Here is a 21,801-nt window from a genome sequence, read left to right as displayed (position 1 = left end):
TTGCTGCATATCATCTTGAAGGCCCCGCCAGTCTATGGTGGGAGAATTATGGAGCTATGCGCCCAGCGGGCCATGTCACTACTTGGGCTGAGTTCAGCGAGGCTTTCCATGAACATCACATTCCGGAGGGTCTCATGGACCGTAAACGTGAAGAATTTTGCAGTTTCACCCAAGGTCGACTTTCTGTGGATGCCTATAGCAGGGAGTTTGGTAATCTCGCCCGATATGCAACTGAGGAAGTTTCTACTGACACCAAGAAGCAAGCAAGGTTCCGTAAGGGCCTTAGTCCCGAGCTTCGCCGCGATCTCCGTCTGCATGAGTGCACATCTTTTCAGAAACTTGTCAACAAAGCCATCAGTGCTGAAACTGGTCAGACTGACTATGACACAACCTGCAAGCATGGCCGCGACATGGGTTCCTCATCCGGTGCTGGTCCTCAGAAGCGCCGCGTGTGGGTACCCAACACCGCCCTGCCACCCAGGTTCACACCGAGGCCATCTTTCCAGGCGCCTCGCCCCGTTCAACAGTCTGCTCCAGCCAAGCCCTATGGGGGTCCAATCAATAATGCTCCTCCACGTACCAGTTCCGTGACCTGTTTCAAGTGTGGGGAATCTGGTCACTATATGCGTGAGTGTCCCCAGACCAACCCCAATCAATCTGCTAAAGCTGTTGGCCGTGGCAAGCCGACAGGGAAAGTGTTCCACGCCAAGCCGGTCACCGCTACACGTGGCCATGTCAACTGTATCTCTGCCGAAGAAGCTCAAGAGGATCCCAACGTCGTTCTCGGTACGCTTCTTGTTAATTGCCACCCGGCATCTGTTCTTTTCGATACAGGAGCCTCTCATTCATTTATATCCGAGAACTATGCTCGTTTGCATAACGTTGCATTCTGTGACATGCCATCCACTATGGAAATTTCTACTCCCGGGTCTAGATGGCAGACCTCTAGGGTAAGTTTTGGAAATGAAATCCAAGTCGATAGACTTGTTTTCCTCGCGTCTTTGATAGCCCTTAAATCTTCAGATATTAATATCATTTTGGGTATGGACTGGATGTCAGCTCATCAAGCCAAAATTGATTGCTTCTCTAGGACTGTTCAACTCACCCATCCTTCGGGGAAGATAGTCAATGTCTTGACCCGAATAGCCAAGCGACAATTATATTCGCTTAACGCCAGCCCTTTGCCAGACCTTGAGGACATTCCGGTAGTCCGTGACTTCCCGGATGTCTTTCCAGAGGAATTGCCAGGTGTTCCACCTGACAGGGATGTTGAGTTCGTAATAGACCTCATTCCAGGAACCGTTCCGATTGCTAGAAGACCTTATAAGATGGCACCCCTAGAACTAGCCGAGCTTAAGAAACAACTTGATGAGTCCTTGAAAAAGGGTTTCATCCGACCTAGCTCATCTCCGTGGGCTTGCCCCGTCCTATTCGGTAAGAAGAAGGATGGTACGGACCGGATGGTTGCAGATTACCGACCTGTCAATTTGGTCACAATCAAGAACAAATATCCACTTCCCAGGATCAACGATCTGTATGATCAGCTCGCTGGATCCTCAGTCTTCTCCAAGATGGATTTGAGGTTGGGCTACCATCAAATCAAAATCAGAAACGGGGACATTCCTAAAACGGCCTTTGTTACTCGTTATGGCCAATACGAGTACACCATCATGTCCTTCGGTTTAACCAACGCTCCAGCCACCTTTTCTCGGTTAATGAACTCAATCTTCATGGAGTATTTGGATAAATTCGTCGTTGTTTACCTCGATGATATACTCATCTACTCCAAGAACGAGGAAGAACATGCCGAACATCTAAGGCTAGTGTTGAAGAAACTTCGAGAGCATCGCCTTTATGCCAAATTTTCTAAATGTGAATTCTGGTTGTCAGAAGTGACCTATCTGGGTCATGTAATATCTGGTAAAGGTATTGCTGTTAACCCTGAGCGAGTTCAAGCCGTCCTTAATTGGACTCCATCTGAATCGGTCAAGCAAGTTCGGAGTTTTCTGGGCTTAGCGAGTTATTGTCGTCGCTTCGTCGAGAACTTCTCCAAAGTTGCTAAACCTCTAACCGAACTCCTCAAGAAAGATAAGAAGTTCGAGTGGACTCCACAATGTGAGCACAGTTTTCAGGAACTGAAAAGACGCCTGACCTCTGCTCCCGTACTGGTACCGCCAGACTTTTCCAAGGACTTTGCTATCTACTGCGACGCCTCGCGACAAGGACTAGATTGCATTCTTATGCAAGATCGACACGTAATTGCTTACGCTTCACGGCAATTGCACCCACATGAGGAGAATTATCCTACTCATGATCTAGAGCTTGCAGCCGTAGTCTATGCACTTAAGACCTGGCGACATTACCTCCTCGGTAATCGTTGCGAAATATTCACTGATCACCAAAGTCTGAAGTACATTTTCACCCAACCGGATTTGAATCTCAGGCAGAGACGTTGGGTTGAATTGATCACAGACTTCGACTTAGGAATAACCTACACCCCAGGGAAAGCCAACGTCATGGCTGATGCGCTAAGTCGTAAATCTTATTGTAACAACCTGATGTTACAACAAAGTCAACCGCTTCTCCATGAGGAATTTCGGAAACTTAACCTTCACATTGTACCTCAAGGTTTTCTTTCCACCTTGGTGGCAAAACCTACACTTACGGATCAAATTATCAAAGCACAGAAGGTAGATCCGGGAATCTCCCGCATCAAGAGGAACATTCAGAAAGGAATTGCGAATTGTTTCTCCATTAATGATCAAGGAGTCGTATACTTCGGGAATCGACTAGTGGTTCCCAAAGTGCGCAACCTAAGGCGATTAATCCTTAAGGAAGCTCATGAATCTCCTCTCACCATTCATCCCGGTAGCACTAAAATGTATCAGGACCTACGCCAGAGGTTCTGGTGGACTAAGATGAAGAGAGAAATTGCTCAGTATATTGCAAATTGCGACGTCTGTCGTCGTGTAAAAGCAGAGCACCAACGGCCTGCTGGCACCCTTCAACCCTTAGCTATTCCTGAATGGAAATGGGATAAAATTGGTATGGATTTCATTACCGGTTTTCCCAGGACCAAGAGAGGGAATAATGCTATTTTCGTCGTGGTCGATCGTCTTTCCAAAGTAGCCCATTTCTTACCTGTTCGTGAGAGTATAACCGCTAGTCAGCTGGCAGATTTGTACATCTCCCGAATAGTGTCCCTCCATGGTGTTCCTTTGGAAATTAACTCGGATCGAGGAAGTCTTTTCACCTCTCGATTTTGGGAAAGTTTCCAAAATGCTATGGGAACTCGTCTCTCCTTTAGCACCGCTTTCCACCCTCAGTCGAGTGGTCAAGTGGAACGCGTCAACCAGATTCTAGAAGACATGCTTCGAGCCTCTGTTATCTCATTCGGAATGGACTGGGAGAAGTGCCTTCCATTTGCCGAATTCGCCTACAACAACAGCTATCAATCTAGCTTGGGTAAAGCCCCTTTTGAAGTTCTCTATGGACGACGATGTCGAACACCCCTTAACTGGTCAGAGACCGGGGAAAGACAATTCTTTGGCCCGGATATGATTCAGGAAGCAGAAGAACAAGTTCGTATCGTTCGTGAAAAGTTGAAAATAGCCCAATCTCGTCAAAAGAGTCAATATGACCGAAAACATAAGGCTATGACTTTCGAGGTTGACGAGAAGGCTTATCTTCGGGTCACCCCTCTGAAGGGAACCCATCGTTTCGGTATCAAAGGCAAATTGGCTCCTCGTTACATTGGACCTTTTCGCATTCTCGCCAAACGAGGAGAAGTTGCCTACCAGTTGGAACTACCTCCGCACCTCTCCAGAGTCCACGATGTCTTCCACGTTTCTCAACTCAGGCGTTGTTTCTCGGATCCTATCCGTGGAGTGGACCACGAAACGCTTGATCTCCAAGATAATCTTACATATCGAGAGTACCCCATTCGTATCCTCGATCAGGCCGAACGTACCACCCGACGTCATAATATCAAGTTTCTCAAAGTTCAATGGTCGCACCATTCTGAGGATGAAGCAACTTGGGAAAGGGAGGATCGTCTTCGACTCGAGTATCCCGCCTTCTTCCCGGAGGAACCCAAATCTCGGGACGAGATTCTTTTGAGTGGGGGTGAGTTGTCACATCCTAGTTAGCCATGCATTAGAGTGTTGCATCATGTTTACTCTTTCATCAGAAACTTGAAATGGGGATCTGTGAAACCCTCAGAAGCTTTTTGAAAATGACCCAAATAAAAATTTCTCCAAAAAGGTCCAAGAAAATGCTCATGTTGCTCTCTGAAAATATTGGACAGAGATAAAAATCAAACCAATATTTTAAGAGCTCATAGGTATTTATTTTGGGCATTTGGAATTAATGCATAAATATTTGCATTGGAAATATATTAGTTATATATATTAATATATGTCCAAATATTATGCCAACTATAAAGGAGCTCTGGAATAATATATATAGCTCCTGCAAAAATTGGCATGAGTTAAATAAATGATTTAATATATTATTTAAATCAAAACAAATGTCAGAAATTAGAAAACAGAAAATAATTAACAGGAGGAGCTTACCTGGGCTCCTCCACTGTGCGGCCCAGCCAGCTGGCTGGCCCAGCCAGCAGTCGGCCCAGCCCACCTCCCTCCTCTGTCGTCTTCGTCCCGACAGAGGGAGGGGAGTGTGGCCGGCGCGCGCGCGCGCCACCACGCCACGCCACCTCTCTCCTTGCCTGCCTGCCCTCCCCTCCTCGCCTCGATGCCCTGGACGACGCCACGCCTCTCCCCCTGCTCTCTCTCACTCTCCCCCGGCTCTCCCTCCTCCCCTCGCTCTCTCTCTCACACGGCCGAACACCCCCCGTCGCCGCCGTTCGCCACAGCAGCCGTCTCCGGCCACCCCTCGCTTCCCCGACTAGCTCAGAAGCTCCGCCACGACCCCCTCTTCCTCCCCACCGCTCCACGGTCCTCCAGAAGCCCTGCATCGCCGCCACGTCGCCGTTCCCCTCCTCGGGCTCCGACCACCGTCGCCGTCGATTCGCCGTCTCCAGCGCGTCCCCGAGCCCGCTTCGACGCCCACTGCAACCGCGGTGAGCTACGCCACCGTTTCCCCCTCTCCTCCCCCTCGTTCCCCCACCGTAGCCTCCTCCCCACCACGGCCGAACCTCCGCCGTCGCCGAGCTCGCCGTCGACGCAGCTCCGGTGACCATTTGGTCACCCCGGCGAGTCCAACGAGTTCGCAAGACCCCGTAGAGCATCCCTAGCGCCTCGCTTCGCTCGCCTTCGAGCTCCAACCCTGTTCCCGTGCACGACCGAACCCCGGCGGCCGCAGCCGAGCTCGCCGCCGTCGACTCCGGCCACCCCAGGCCCAGCCACGGCCACCGTTCGACGCGCGGGAGCAAGAGCTTTCCAACGAGCCCAAGCACGGCCTCTCCCGTGCCCTATAGCGCGATTCCGCATCGCGCCGCCGTCTCGGGCCTCGCCGGCGTTACGTCGCCGGTGGGTTTGACCCACTTTGACCACGGCAGGACACCCCCTGAGTCCCTGACAGGTGGGCCCAGCCCTGTAGCTAATTAGGATTAGTGCTAACCACTGTTAGTTAACCCCCTGACACTGACTAGTGGGCCCCAGCGCCACTAATTAGTAATTAGGATTAAATTAACCCTGTTTAACCCCCCTGTCACTGACGTGTGGGCCCCACATGTCAGGTTTGACTTCAGCCAGCCGCAGTTGACCACTGACGTCATGCTGACGTCATGCTGGCGCAATAATTATAATTTCTGGATTTAATTTAAATCAGGAAATTCCAGAATATTATTTAAACTTCAAAAATTCATAACTTTTATTCTGTAACTCCAAATTGGACAAATTATATATGAAAAATGATCAGAAAAATCCAATCTACCCATTTGTACTATTTTCATGCATGATCAAACAAGTTAAATTGATGTTTCAAGCAGAACAAGGAAAAGCACTTTAAAAGGCCATGTTTGAGTTTGAAATTTGAATCTATGATTCAAATTTGTTCAAACCCTTCTGGTTTTAGTTGCATTAGCCCAACACACTCATATTGCCATGTTTCATGCATGCATCATATTGTTGCACATTGTTTGGTGATGGTTGTGTATCGGTGTCCTTTGCGACAGGTTCTGCCTCCGAGGAGTACCGTGATTACCCTAACGAAGAACCGTATCAGTGCATCGAACCATCAGGCAAGCAACCAACCATTTGATCATATCGATACAATCCCATATTCTCGCTCCTGCTCTCTTTTACTGCATTAAGACAACGCGTTTCAAACTGCTGTGTGCTACGGTAGTTGAACCCATTTCCTCTGCATGACCTGTCATTGCCACAGTAACTAGATGAAACCCACTAGCATGTGTAGGAGTTGATTGAGCCATGTGTATGTGTTGTTCCTACCTTGCTATGCCTGCTATGCTTAGAGTCGTGTCAGGTCTGGTTCATCTGGGTGATGGGCTAGAGTGAAATGTTAATGTCGGTAATGAGAGTGGTGTGGTGAACACGATTTGGTAAAGGTATCGATGAGAGGCCATGTAGGAGTACATGGTGGGTTGTTTCATTGAAGCCGACCTTAAGCACTGAGATCTGTATATGTGATTTAAGATACAGCTACTACCATGCATTGGGCCCTGAAATATGACCCCGCTCGACTTCTTATTCACCCTAGCTCTCTGTTCAGGAGTTGCAAGTAGTTTCTGGTGTTTGTAGCCTACTGGAGGCCGTGGACAGCGCTGACCGTAGGGGTGGGCTGTGATGCGGTAGGTACGTGGCCGGGTGTACCGAATACCCGTTAGGTATCTCGGGAACCCTGTTCACATCGTTCGGGGCCGTATGGGAAACCTCGGCCGGACTCCCTGCGGATGGAACCTGAATAGGCGATAAACCTGGACTAGAGGCTTAAGTGTTTAGGTAGGTCGTGGTCTACACCCACGTCGGCTTTCGCTTGAAGTCTGCCGAGCACATGTCGTGTGCAGACGCTAAGTGGTGGAAACATGTATGAAGAAGTACACCCCTGCAGGGTTAACATGATCTATTCGAATAGCCGCGTCCGCGGTAAAGGACTACTTGGTTGCCTATATAGTTCATAGACAAGTAAATGGAAACTACTAAAAGCCTCAAGATAAGTGTGAGTGCCGAGGAGGGCTCTTCCGTAGGAAGACGGAGGTGGATCCTCGGTAGTGTATTGAAGTGGTGAGTAGTGGACTCGTGTGCGCAAAACCATTTTAAGTTGGAGTATCGTAGGATAGCCTAGCCAAGAGTCAAAGCTGGCTTGCTGCAATAACTCCACCAACCCTTCTTGATAATATGCATGTATGTAGGATCTGATGTAAGTCTTGCTGAGTACCTTTGTACTCATGTTGCTATAATCTACATTTTTACAGAAGACGCTGCAACCCCTTCTGATGGGTTCTATGTAGACGTTGACATCAACGAGTAGGCTAAAGACCCAGGTGGTGACCCTGAGCTTGTGAAGGACCACGTAGTATAGAAGGCTTTCCAAGCCTCTTTTATTTTGCTAGTTGTCTGTACTCAGACAAGTTACTTCCGCTGTTGGTTTGTATGACTGTATGACTTGTATGTCGGGTCGTGAGACCCGTACCTTTGTGTATGTTATGTATGGCTCCCTGAGCCTTAAATAAAGTACTTGTGTCATAGAGTCATGTTGTGATGCTTCGTTGTATTTGCACATATCGGGCATATTGTGTGTATGATTGAAATGTTTGGTATGTGTGGGATCTGACTATCTAGTTGTTTATCTTTAGTAGCCTCTCTTACCGGGAAATGTCTCCTAGTGTTACCGCTGAGCCATGGTAGCTTGCTACTGCTCTGGAACACTTAGGCTGGCCGGCATGTGTCCTTCTTCGTTCCCATGTCTGTCCCTTCGGGGAAATGTCACGCTTTGAGTACCGGAGTCCTGTTAGCCCGCTACAGCCCGGTTTACCGGAGTCCTGTTAGCCCAGTGCTACAGCCCGGACCCACTTGCTGATGACCGACACATTCGAAGCTGGGTCATGGATGCCTGTCCCTGTAAGTCTGTGCCACTTTGGGTTTACAACTAGTCATGTCAGCCCGGGCTCCTTATCATATGGATGCTAGCGACACTATCATATACGTGAGCCAAAAGGCGCAAACGGTCCCGGGAAAAGGTAAGACGACACCCGTGGGGATACCGTGCGTGAGGCCGCAAAGTGATATGAGGTGTTACCGGCTAGATCGATGTGACATCGAGTCGGGGTCCTGACAACTCACTTGTGTTCTACTCGTGTATATAACATCTACACATAAACCTGGCTCTGATACCATTCTTAGGGAACGTAGTAATTTCAAAAAAATTCCTACGCACACACAATATCATGGTGATGCATAGCAACAAGACGGGAGAGTGTCGTCCACGTACGCTCGTAGACCATAACTGGAAGCGTTATGACAACGCGGTACATGTAGTCGTACGTCTTCATGATCGACCGATCCTAGTACCGAACGTACGACACCTCCGCGATCTACACACCTTCAGCTCGGTGACGTCCCACGAACTCATGATCCAGTAGAGCTTCGAGGGAGAGTTCCGTCAGCACGACGCCGTGATGACGGTGTTGATGAAGCTACCAACGCAGGGCTTCGCCTAAGCACCGCTATGATATGACCGAGGTGGATTATGGTGGAGGGGGCACCACACACGGCTAAAGATCAATGATCAACTTGTGTGTCTTGAGGTGCCCCCTGCCCTTGTATATAAAGGAGCTAGGGGAAGGCGTCCGGCCAAGGAGGAGGGCACGCCAAGGGGGGAGTTCTACTCCCACCGGGAGTAGGACTCCTCCTTTCCTAGTAGGAGTAGGAGAAGGGGGAAGGAGGAGAGAGAGGGGAAGGAAAAGGGGGCGCCCCCCCTCCTTTTCGAATTCAAACTAGAGGGGGAGGGGGCGCGCAGCCTGCCCTGGCCACCCCTCCTCTTCTCCACTAAGGCCCAATAGGCCCATTACACTCCCCGGGGGTTTCCGGTAACCCCCCGGTACTCCGGTATATGTTCGAACTTGCCCGGAACCCTTCCGAAGTCCAAACATAGTCATCCAATATATCAATCTTTATCTCTCGACCATTTCGAGACTCCTCGTCATGTCCAGGATCATATCCGGGACTCTGAACTACCTTCGGTACATCAAAACTCATAAACTCATAATATCGATCGTCACCGAACGTTAAGCATGCGGGCCCTATGGGTTCGAGAACTATGTAGACATGACCAAGACACGTCTCCGGTCAATAACCAATAGCCGAACTGGATGCTCATATTGGCTCCTACATATTCTACGAAGATCTTTATCGGTCAAATCGCATAAAACATACGTTGTTCCCTTTGTCATCGTTATGTTACTTGCCCGAGATTCGATCGTCGGTATCTCAATACCTAGCTCAATCTCGTTACCGGCAAGTCTCTTTACTCGTTCTGTAATGCTTCATCCCGCAAATAACTCATTAGTCACATTGCCTGCAAGGCTTATAGTGATGTGCATTACCGAGAGGGCCCAGAGATACCTCTCCGACAATTGGAGTGACAAATCGTAATCTCGATCTATGCCAACTCAACAAGTACAATCGGAGACACCTATAGAGCACCTTTATAATCACCCAATTACGTTGTGACGTTTGGTAGCACACAAAGTGTTCCTCCGGTAATCAGGAGTTGCATAATCTCATAGTCATAGGAACATGTATAAGTCATGAAGAAAGCAATAACAGAAAACTAAAACGATCAAGTGCTAAGCTAACGGAATGGGTCAATTCAATCACATCATTCTCCTAATGATGTGATCCCGTTTATCAAATGACAACTCATGTCAATGATTAGGAAACCTTAACCATCTTTGATCAACAAGCTAGCCAAGTAGAGGCATACTAGTGACACTATGTTTGTCTATGTATTCACACATGTATTATGTTTCTGGTTAATACAATTCTAGCATGAATAATAAACATTTATCATGAAATAAGGAAATAAATAATAACTTTATTATTGTCTCTAGGGCATATTTCCTTCACCGCCGCCATGGTCCCAGCGTCGCCGCCCCCTGCCTGCCCTCGATCCAGTGGGATCGGGGAGGACGATGATGCCCAACGCCGGCCATGTGGGCCACGGCCTCCCAAAGGCCCAGCAGCGCCAAAGCAAGCCCAGCTCCAGATCCGGTCCGTTTGGCCCAAAGTGAGCCTCTATTTTTTTTGAAATTCGGTTGTGATTTTTTGCATTATGTGTGCATGTTTGAATGGTGGTAACTTTGTGCATGTGGCTCCGTTTTGCATGCACAATATGTCAAAATGTTCATCTCTTGATGATCTAGATGATGGAGTAGTTTGCATTCATGTTACTGCTAATCTTTATGCCTTAATATTAGTTGCAAAACTGCCAAGTGATATAAAACTGCTGCTTGTTAACATCATTTATGCATCTTGTGAGTGGTGTAACTTTGTATCTATTGAACCTATGATGATGATCTTGATATGCACATGTTCTGCTCTTCATGATATAAATGCTGGTGTGCTTTGCATTCATGTTAGGGTGCATATACGTATCTTAATCTCTGTTGCAAAAGTGCATGTTGCTATTAACTGCTGAAAACTGTTGTAACTTGCCTATTTGTCATTTTTATATCTTTTGGTGTGATTTCCTTTTGAGCATCATGTCTACATGGTTTAGGAGCATAATCATGCCATATTTGCCGTGGTGCAATCCGTGTATTTTGGAATGCCCAGTAGTGAGTGCAACAAGCTTGTGAAATGGGCTACTTGTTGTTAATGTTCTGTCAATGCTGAATCTGTTACGTCATGATGCCATGTTTGCTTGATGGTACCAATTAAAACATGCATAATCTGGAGATGCTTAGTTGACATTTTTTGTTGTCCATGTTATGTTCTATCATGCCATGCCTTTTGATTCCCTATATATGTCCTGTAGCATATGTTTTCGTTACAATAAACATACCTATATAATGTTTTAGTTTTCTATTAACTTCACGATGCCATGTTATGAGCTTGATAGTAATTATTTTATGCCTCCTTTGGAGATGCTCCAATTACATGATGTGAAGTATGCTATGATTAATCTTTTCACATGCCATGATTGATAATTTTGGATATCATATGCCTCTGTTTCATGCTTGCAAAGATACTATCATAATGTTGTTGTCTTGCACTTGCTGAAACTGTTTTAACAATTCAATCTTGTCTTGTTGGTTCCCACTAATACATGAGCCATATGCATATGATGTCTCGATGTTATTTGCTCTTTATTATGTGTTATTTGATGCCATGCTCTTGGTTGCTATGTATAGTTGCTGTAGCATCTTTGTTTCATGCTTCCAACATGCCATCATATTAACTCTGCTCATGCATATGCTCCTGAGTTACAAAGTTGCATTTTGCATTGATCATCATGGTTTAATATTGCTGCCTATGAACATGAAGCTTAATTAAATTTGAAGTTTGTTATCTTTACTTGAAGTGCATGTCATGTTTGTGCTCCTATGTTTCCTGTAGCTTGTAGTTTTGATGATTGCAAAGTGCCTACTTGCTGTTTTGGGCAGATTGTTGTTATATCTTGCTTGGAGTGTATGTGTTGTATTGTTGCTCCGTTTTGAGCATGCTCTGTATGAAACTTGCTTAGAGTTGTATGTAGTTTCATATTATCATGTTGAATCCTTGTTTTGATTGTGTTTGCTTGGTGTTTGAATACATTTTGCATCAATGCCATGTTTAACTTGTGTTGCTCATATCTTCTAGGCCGTAACTCCGAATTAAATGAACTTTATATATAACTTGACTAGAATTTCGTGTAGATCATCATGGTGCATCTTAAATTTCTGTTTAACTACTTGAACATAAGTTTTATTTAGATCTGAACCAATTTCGAAATTTGCATATGCGGACTTACCGGATTTGATATATGTTGTTCCGGCCTCATTTAAACTTGCTTTAATGTGTTGTTCTTATATGCATCATCTCTTGCCGTGAGTAGCATCATATAGCCTTTGTCCTGCATCATACTTGGTTGAGCATCATGTCATGTTTATGTGTTGTGTGTTTACCGTGTTGTTTGCTTCTTTCCAGTTGTGCTTCTTCTCGATAGTTCCTGTTTCGTTGCGATTGTGAGGATTTGTTCGTCTACGTTTGGTTTGTCTTCGCCCGTTCGTCTTCTTCATGGATTCATTCTTCTTCCTAGCGGGATTTCAGACAAGATGATCGTTACCCTGGATCTCACTACTATCATTGCTATGCTAGTTGTTTTGATGCTATCGCTATGTCGCGCTTCCTACCACTTGTTTATCAAGCCTCCCAAATTGCCATGTCAGCCTCTAACCTTTTTCACCCTTCCTAGCAAACCGTTGTTTGGCTATGTTACCGCTTTGCGCAGCCCCTCTTATAGCGTTGTTAGTTGCAGGTGAAGTTGAAGATTGCTCCATGTTGGAACATGATTATCTTGGGATATCATAATATCTCTTATTTAATTAATGCATCTATATACTTGGTAAAGGGTGGAAGGCTCGGCCTTATGCCTGGTGTTTTGTTCCACTGTTTCCGCCCTAGTTTCCGTCATACCGGTGTTATGTTCCTTAATTTTGTGTCCCTAACACGGTGAGGGGTATGGGACCCTCTTGACAGTTTGCTTTGAATAAAACTCCTCCAGCAAGGCCGAACGTTGGTTTTCCATTTGCCTAACAACCTAAACCTTTCCCTTGGGAGTTATAAACCCGAGGGTCATCTTTATTTAACCCCCCCAGGCCAGTGCTCCACTGAGTATTGGTCCGAACCGAGTAGACTACGGGGCCACCTCAGGGAAACTTGAAGGTTGGTTTTACTCGTAGGATGTCTCATCCGGTGTGCCCTGAGAATGAGATATGTGCAGCTCCTATCGGGATTTGTCGGCACATTCGGGCGGTCTTGCTATTTTTGTTTTACCATTGTCGAAATGTCTTGTGCACCGGGATCCCGAGTCTGATCAGATGTCCTGTGATGGAGGATTGTCTCCATGGATCGTGAGCTTATAATGGGCTAAGTTGGGACACCCCTGCAGGGTTTAAACTTTCGAGACCCATGCCCGCGGTTATGTGGCAGATGGGAATTTGTTAATATCTGATTGTAGAAAACTTGACACCAGACTCAAATTAAAATACCCAACCGTGTGTGTAACCATGATGGTCTCTTTTCGAGTGGGTCGAGAAGAGAACACGATGGTGTTATGTTTGAACGTAAGTAGTTCAGAATCACTTCTTGATCATTACTAGTTTGCGACCGTTTGCATAGCTTCTCATCTTATTCTTGTATTCGTAAGTTAGCCACCATACATGCTTAGTCGCTTGCTGCAACCTCACCATTATCCATTCCTTACCCATTAAGCTTTGCTAGTCTTGATACCCATGGTAATGGGATTTCTAAGTCCTCGTGGCTCATAGATTACTACAACAACAGTTGCAGGTACAGGTAATGCGATGATCATGACGTGAGAGCGATGCTTGCTTGTTTTGAGTTCTTCTTCTGCTTCGTCGTTCAGGGGATAAGTTCCTGGCCGGCAGCCTGGGCTAGCAGGGTGGATGTCGTTTGAGTTTCTATTTGTGTTTCATCCGTAGTCGGATGTTGCTCTTGTGTATGAGGTTGTTGTATTCATGTGGCATTGTAAGCCTTTTGTATGTATCCCCAAATATTATGTAATGGTACGATGTAATGATATCCACCTTGCAAAAGCGTCTCCAATATGCGCTCCTATCCTTGGTGGGACCTTCCAGTTCCTTTAGGATAGGGTCACATATTGGGCATGACAGACATCTCATATGCTCCGTGGTGTTTCAAAATGGTTTTGAAGTCCCGGTTCTAAGCCGTAAAGCATGGTGCACTAAACTATCAAGTAGTCATCATACCGAGCTGGTCAAATGTTCATAATGTCTGCATCTGCTCCTGCAATAGTTCTGTCACCTAGTGGTGCATCAAGGACATAATTCTTCTATGCAGCAACGAGGATAATCCTCAGATCACAGACCCAGTCCGCATCATTGCTACTATCATCTTTCCACTTAGTTTTCTCTAGGAACATATCAAAAAACATAGGGGAGCTACAACGCGAGCTATTGATCTACACCATAATTTGCAAATAATATCAGGATTAAGTTCATGATAAATTAAAGTTCAATAAATCAAATTACTTAAGAACTCCCACTTAGATAGCCATCCCTCAAGTCATCTAAATGATACGTGATCCAAATCAATTAAACCATGTCCGATCATCACGTGAGATGGAGTAGTCATCAATGGTGAACATCTCTATGTTGATCATATCTACTATATGATTCTTGTTCGACCTTTCGATCTCTAGTGTTCTGAGGCCATGTCTTTACATGCTAGGCTCGTCAAGTTTAACCCGAGTATTCCGCATGTGAAAAATTGTCATACACTATTGTATCTGAACGTAGAGCCTATCACACCCGATCATCACGTGGTGTCTCAGCACGAAGAACTGTCGCAATGGTGCATACTCAGGGAGAACACTTATACCTTGAAATTTTAGTTAAGGGATCATATTATAATGCTACTGCCGTACTAAGCAAAATAAGATGCATAAAGATAAACATCACATGCAATCAAAATATGTGACATGATATGGCCATCATCATCTTGTGCTTTTGATCTCCATCTCCAAAGCATCATCATGATCTCCATTGTTACCGGCTCGACACCTTGATCTCCATCGTTGCGTCATGGTCGTCTCACCAACTATTTCTTCTACAACTATCGCTACCGCATAGTGATAAAGTAAAGCAATTACATGGCATTTGCATTCCATACAATAAAGAGACAACCATAAGGCTCCTGTCAGTTGCCAATAACTTTTACAAAACATGATCATCTCATACAATAACGTATATCACATCATGTCTTGACCATATCACATCACAAGCATGCCCTGCAAAAACAAGTTAGACGTCCTCTACTTTGTTGTTGCAAGTTTTATGTGGCTGCTACGGGCTTCTAGCAAGAACCGTTCTTACCTACGACACAAAAACCACAACGGTGATTTATCAAGTTTGTTGTTTAACCTTCAACAAGGACCGTCCGTAGTCAAATTTGATTCAACTAAAGTAGGAGAAATAGACACCCGCCAGCCAGCTTTACGCAAAATTAGTTGCATGTCTGTTGGTGGAACCGGTCTCATGAACGTGGTCATGTAAGGTTGGTCCGAGCCGCTTCATCCAACAATACCGCCAAATCAAAATAAGACATTGGTGGTGAGCAGTATGACGATCACCGCCCACATCTCTTTGTGTTCTACTCGTGCATATCATCTACGCACAGACCTGGCCCGGATGCCACTGTTGGGGAACGTAGCATGCAATTTCAAAAAAATTCCTATGCTCACGCAAGATCTATCTAGGAGATGCATAGCAACAAGAGGGGGAGAGTGTGTCTATGTACTCTCGTAGATGGAAAGCAGAAGCATTTGACAATGCGGTTGATGTAGTCGAAGTTATTCTAGCTTCGACCGATCAAGTACCGAACGCACGACACCTCTGAGTTCTGCACACGTTCAGCTCGATGACGTCCCTCGCCCTCTTGATCCAGCAAGGTGTCGAGGAAGTAAACAAGTTCCATCAGCACGACGGCATGGTGACGGTGATGGTGATGTGATGTGCGTAGGGCTTTGCCTAAGCACCGTGAGAATATGACCGGGGGTGTAAACTGTGGAGGGGGCGCCGCACACGGCTAACAGTTGATATTCTGTATTGTAGGCGCCCCACTCCCCACATTTATATAGGTTGGATGGGAGTAGAGGCAGCCAAGGGGGCGCCCCAATTAGGAGGAATCCTACTTGGGGTCCTCTCCCAATTCTGCCAACCCCCCTCTCCTATCCCTATTCGATGAAGGAAGGGAAGAGGGGAAGGGGGAATCCTATTCCCTTTTTCCTTTCCTCCTTCCCATTTCCTTCTCCAATTTGGCCAGCCCATATGGGGGGCACACCAGCCCCTTTGTGGCTGCTGCGTTTCCCCTCTTGGCCCATAAGGCCCATATCTTTTGACGGGGGTGTCCGGACCCCCTTCCGGTGACCCGATAAGTACCCGGTGCTTCTCGAAACACTTCTGGTGTCCGAATACCAACGTCCTATATATCAATCTTTACCTCTCAACCAGTTCGAGACTCTTCGTCATGTCTGTGATCTCATCGGGGACTCCGAACAACATTCGGTCACCAAATCACATAACTCATATAATACAATATCATCATCGAACATTAAGCGTGCGGACCCTACGGGTTCGAGAACTATGTAGACATGACCGAGACACCTCTCCAGTCAGTAACCAATAGCGGAACCTGGATGCACATATTGGCTCCCACATATTCTATGAAGATCTTTATCGGTCGAACCATTATGGCAACATACGTTATTCCCTTTGTCATCGGTATGTTACTTGCCCGAGATTCGATCGTCGGTATCTTCATACCTAGTTCAATCTTGTTACCGGCAAGTCTCTTTACTCATTCCGTAATACATCATCCTGCAACTAACACATCAGTTACTTTGCTTGCAAGGCTTCTTATGATGTGTATTACCGAGAGGGCCCAGAGATACCTCTCCGATACTCGGAGTGATAAATCCTAATCTTGATCTATGCCAACCCAACAAACACCTTCGGAGATACTTGTAGAAGATCTTTATAATCACCTAGTCACGTTGTGACATTTGATAGCCCACAAGACATTCCTCCGGTATCCGGGAGTTGCATAATCTCATAGTCGGAGGAATATGTACTTGGCATGAAGAAAGCAATAGCAATAAAACTGAACGATCATAATGCTAAGCTAACAAATGGGTCTTGTCCATCACATCATTCTCCTAATGATGTGATCCCGTTCATCAAATGACAACACATGTCTATGGTTAGGAAACTTAACCATCTTTCATTAACGAGCTAGTCTAGTAGAGGCTTACTAGGGACACGGTGTTTTGTCTACGTATCCACACATGTATCAAGTTTCTGGTTAATACCATTCTGGCATGAATAATAAACATTTATCATGAAATAAGAAATATAAAATAACAACTTTATTATTGCCTCTAGGGCATATTTCCTTCACATCCATCATCATAGCAGCTGCAGTTTCCTCCTGCTCTTCATCCTCTTTCCCATGATCGTCCCCAAAGGACTCCTTTCCAGCATCACGATTGCCCAAGCGTCCCCCTCTTCTTCCTCCATGGTGGCCTCGTCCCCCACCAGGACCACGGCCTACCCTAATCGTCCAAGAAGCACGGATATCTTTGAACACAAATGGCTATACAATCTTTCATAACACTACTGGTTCCCAATAAACAAAAATGCAAGTCCATGAGTGAATTATGCCCAGGTCGAGCTAAAAGTCACGCAACCTGCACCAATTTGAAAGCTGGTTCGAACGACAATGTACTATGGAAGTGTGCTAAGGTTGTCAAACAAGCTAAAAGTCATGTAACCTGCACCAATTGAAAAGCTGGTTTTATCATACTCCTAGAAAAGTCATGTAACTTTGCTTCGGTACATCCGGCCTAGAAAAGTTTACGGATTTTGATGCAGACTAAAGGTAAAGATTGGAAGGAACCCCTTCAATCAAAAAGGATAATAAATACTTTTTCTCCATGCTGATGACGTTTTTAAACATTATTTCTAATCAATAAAGCTAGTCATGATGCTATTTCCTTAAAAACACTTAAGATTCATGCAAACTTTTAGGGGGTGTACCAAAGCAAAACTCAATTTTCATTCAAGCTGATTGACTCTACTCTGCCAGCTGCAGCTTTGAGAGAAGGGTCGATAAATAACCATGATGTAGATGTAGTCATCTTTTAGGATGGTTTTATTTTCATTACTTTGCTTTGTGAAATTTCGTGTATTACCATGTCCACGAGCTTGTAACACTGTAGCTAATTCTCCACTCTTATTTGATCAATATGTCTTATATATTACTAGCACATATGCCCATGCGTTGCAATGGGAGTGAAAACTATGGTGTCCATGAAAACATCCGCAAGCGATGCATGATGACATCCGAACAATGCGAGTTGGCAGCCGCTAGTAAGGTCCACATTGATGTCTAGAAGAAATGCATATCAATGTTGACACTAGATTTTGGCATGGTCAAAAACATAATTAAGAAGGCCTCAAATGAAAAAGTGCTCAAAGTGAGAAAATCTGTATCGTCAAAAGGAGAAACTTTGATATTTGGACCATAGCCATCCAATCTCATCTCTAATGCCGAATATATGTTCGAAGTACTGAGATTTTGTATCCAGAACACTATTCGGCCGATTACACCTCAAGGGAAGCCTGAAATGAGAAAAACTACACGAATTGTCTTCGTCTCATCGAAATAGTCGTTTTTGATATAAAACTCGTCCCAATCCGAGTTTGTACAAAAAGCTTAGAGCCATCTGAATGCGGCCTGTCGCAAGCCAGAAGTGGTGCGCCCCATCAGACATGGTGTCTGATGGGTAGCGCGAATAATAGTTTGTTTTGTGCGAGCGGTTAGGCCTTCAAGATTGCTCCTGATTGAAAAACGTTCAACATGAAAGTTGTTTGTCTCATCGAAAATGGTTAAATTTGCTTCTAACATGATTTTGATCTGAGGTCGTTTACTACCCAAAAAATGACCTGCAAGATACAACCAGATTTTACCAAACAATTTTGGAAAGTTCGGACCAAACAAATCCTAATTGGACTAGGATTTTGGACGTGAATTGAAGCCTTTTCCTTGCACAGGAAGTCCAACCACCTCTTATATACCTAAGGGGTGACGGCCGATTGAACAACACACAATCGATCAAATCATCTACTACTTTTTACCTTTACTTTTATCTCCTCCCTTTGTTCTTCTTCTTCCTCGTTCTTCGTTTGTTCTTCTTATTGCAGGGCGGCGGACCTCGAGGCCCTAGGGGCGATCAGGTCGACCTAGGGCAGCCCATAGCTGCAGCGCGCCCTGACGGAGTCCCTCCCGGGCGTGTGGGGTTTCGGGTCTACAAAAGCATCCGGCGGCTGTCCTGCGTATCGCGCTGCCGGTCGGGTCTCCTTCGACGTGAGTTGCGGGGTATCACCCCCAGATTCAAGGGTACACGGTGACGTGTTCGCGTGCGAACACACTTTTTTGCGACTCTGCTAGAGACGAAGCTTTGAATGGTCTTGTTTGACACGAGAAAAACATCTAAAACTCCGGGGAGAAGGGAAGAAGGGAGTGTGTTTCTCTCAGACGCCGGGGCAAGAAAACTGCGTATGCGGGCGTGCCAGTGTACCGTATTACATAAAAAAAAGAGATACGGGAACATGTATTTCATTAATCTCATTGGAGAAATAAAATTACAATATCCCATAAAAAAAGGTGCGCTCCGTGGCCTACTAGCACGGCCAAGCTGGCTGTGGCGATTGTGTGATCTCCTGGTTCCCGGGGCCTCGGAAGACTCCCGGTTAATTACTCCCACGGGTTGCTCCGCGAGATACCTCCGATTGAGTTGTGTGGTCGTCTTCGTCGTCTTCGCTTCGCGTTCTCCATGCATGATGATGGTGATGTGTGTGTGTGGGCGGCGGCAGAGCCCGTGTCCTCGTCGGTACACGCGCCGCGTGTAGCGTAGCCTTTGCGATGGCCACGCTCGCCCTCGCCATTGTGCCTCGTCGGTCTTGGCGGTGTTGGAGGAGTTGTTGTTGGGGTAGCATGGATCACGCTCGTCTCGGACTTCTCGACGACCAGTAGCTTCTCAGGGTGTACAAGGGTCTACACCCTGCGGGAGTAATTGTCGATGGAGACCGGCGTCGGTGTATGACCGTTGCGTTGCTCGCGCCAGCATGACCTGAGTGGTCGACACCTCGTCCCGGCCAGACGCCGAGTCCACGGCAGTCGGCGTAGTCAAGGCATCGTCTCACGAGATCGTAGAGGAGCGGTATTGTTGATGAAGTCGCGTCGCCCTGCAGCCGCGCCTTGTCCTCGGGCGGCGCCAACTTGCTTGGCTCCGACCTCCGAATGAGTGTGGCGCGGGTAGCAGCGACACGGGGGTAGGAGGCCATCTTCCTCGTGGCATCATGGTGTGGGACCCCGGCCTTTGCTTCGCGTCCGGGCGCCGTGCTCTACATCTTCATCTTCAAAGTGTGCAGTGAGGTGGAGTGGACAACAAGCAGAAGGTGGGGAGCTGCGTGTCTCCATCTTCGGCGACACCGAGCACGATGAAGTAGATCGGTATGCTGACAAGCATCGTCGGCGTCGTCTTCGGGTGGCAACCTTCTCGCCATCAGCCAGCTAGAAGATACGTGCATGGCTCATGCATGTGCACATGCTATGTCTGTTGATTGCGCCTGTATTCCTTGCTTCATTCCTCTGTACTATGGAGCACGTGTAATTGGCTTCAACGACAAAGAGAGGTTGCTTGCGTAGTGATAGCTCGGATGTCGCGCCGGTCACTGCACGCAGTGATGAGCCATCCGGCCGCCTGTCTTCCCGCCTTGAACATGGCCTTGTACGCACACGGGTATATACTAGAGGCTATTCTTCATGTGTAGACCACGCCGCGATGTTCGGTTAGGCTCTGGTGACAACATCACCAAGGCACCATTGAGTCCGGGCATAGTGAAGGAGAGGCACGACGCCGGTGCCGAAGCGGGGTGGTGGAGGAGCTCCTTGTGATTGGCGCCGATTTGACGAAATCATTGGCAGGCGGCGTCCCGGATGGCTTTGTGGCTTCGTACTCCATGTCACCGGCTCGATGAAGTGGGCGAAGTGTGTGTGACGGTGATCTTCGCGGCGTCGAGGTCTCGAATGGCATCTCTCCGACGCGATGAAGTATTCATCATCTCGTGCAATATTGAGCATAGTGTCGTCGTCTTCTACGATACTATCACGGTGAAGTGGACTGAAGCGGTGATGGTGACCTCCGTGCCATCGACCTCCATAATGCAAGCTTGACGACATTGACCGAGGCGGCGTCTCGGCACGCTCCGTGTCATCGTCCTCCACGGTACCGTCGCGACGAAGCGGTTGCGAGTGATGATGGCGATCTCCATGGCGTTCACCTCCATGGCACCGGTTTGGCGGCGTCAGCGGTGGGCGGCGTCTCGGCGAACTCTCTGTCGACCACACCGTCCAGACAAGGTGGACGTGAGTGGTGATGGTGACTTGTGTGCCGTTGGCCTCCATAGAGCTGGCTTGGTGAAGAATCCAGTGGGGAGCACCATGACTGGCTAATCGGCATCCTCGTCGAGCAGTGATGAGTGGGGGCGGCCACCTTGGCGCGGGCATGCATGGTGAAGATGAACTCTGGCGACGTGTCGTCCTCATCGAGCGGTGATGAGTGGGGGTGACCACTGTGGCGTCGACCTCCAAGACACCAACCTCGATGGTGTCAGCGCCCATAGCACGGGCTTGGTGAAGATGAGCTCCAGCGACACGTCGTCCTCATCGAGCGGTGATGAGTGGGGGCAACCACAGTGGCGTCGACCTCCGTGACACCGACCTCGATGGCGTCAGCGTCCATAGCGCGGGCTTGGTGAAGATGAGCTCCGGCGACGCGTCGTCCTCATCGAGCGGTGATGAGTGGGGTGGCCACCGTGGCGTCGACCTCCGTGACACCGACCTCGGTGGCGTCAGCGTCCATAGCGCGGGCTTGGTGAAGATGAGCTCCAGGGACGCGTCGTCCTCCATGCTAACGTTGATGACCGGTGTGTGATGAAGTGGGCGAAGGGCGTGCCGACGAACTCTCGATCTCCGTCTCAAAAGGCATCCTTCCGTCGAGCTCTATGCC

This window comes from Triticum aestivum, chromosome 6B (genome assembly GCF_018294505.1).
Source record: "Triticum aestivum cultivar Chinese Spring chromosome 6B, IWGSC CS RefSeq v2.1, whole genome shotgun sequence".
Classification (NCBI taxonomy): Eukaryota; Viridiplantae; Streptophyta; class Magnoliopsida; order Poales; family Poaceae; genus Triticum; species Triticum aestivum.
The sequence above is the reverse complement of the archived record's forward strand: the minus strand, read 5'-3'. Positions refer to the sequence as shown.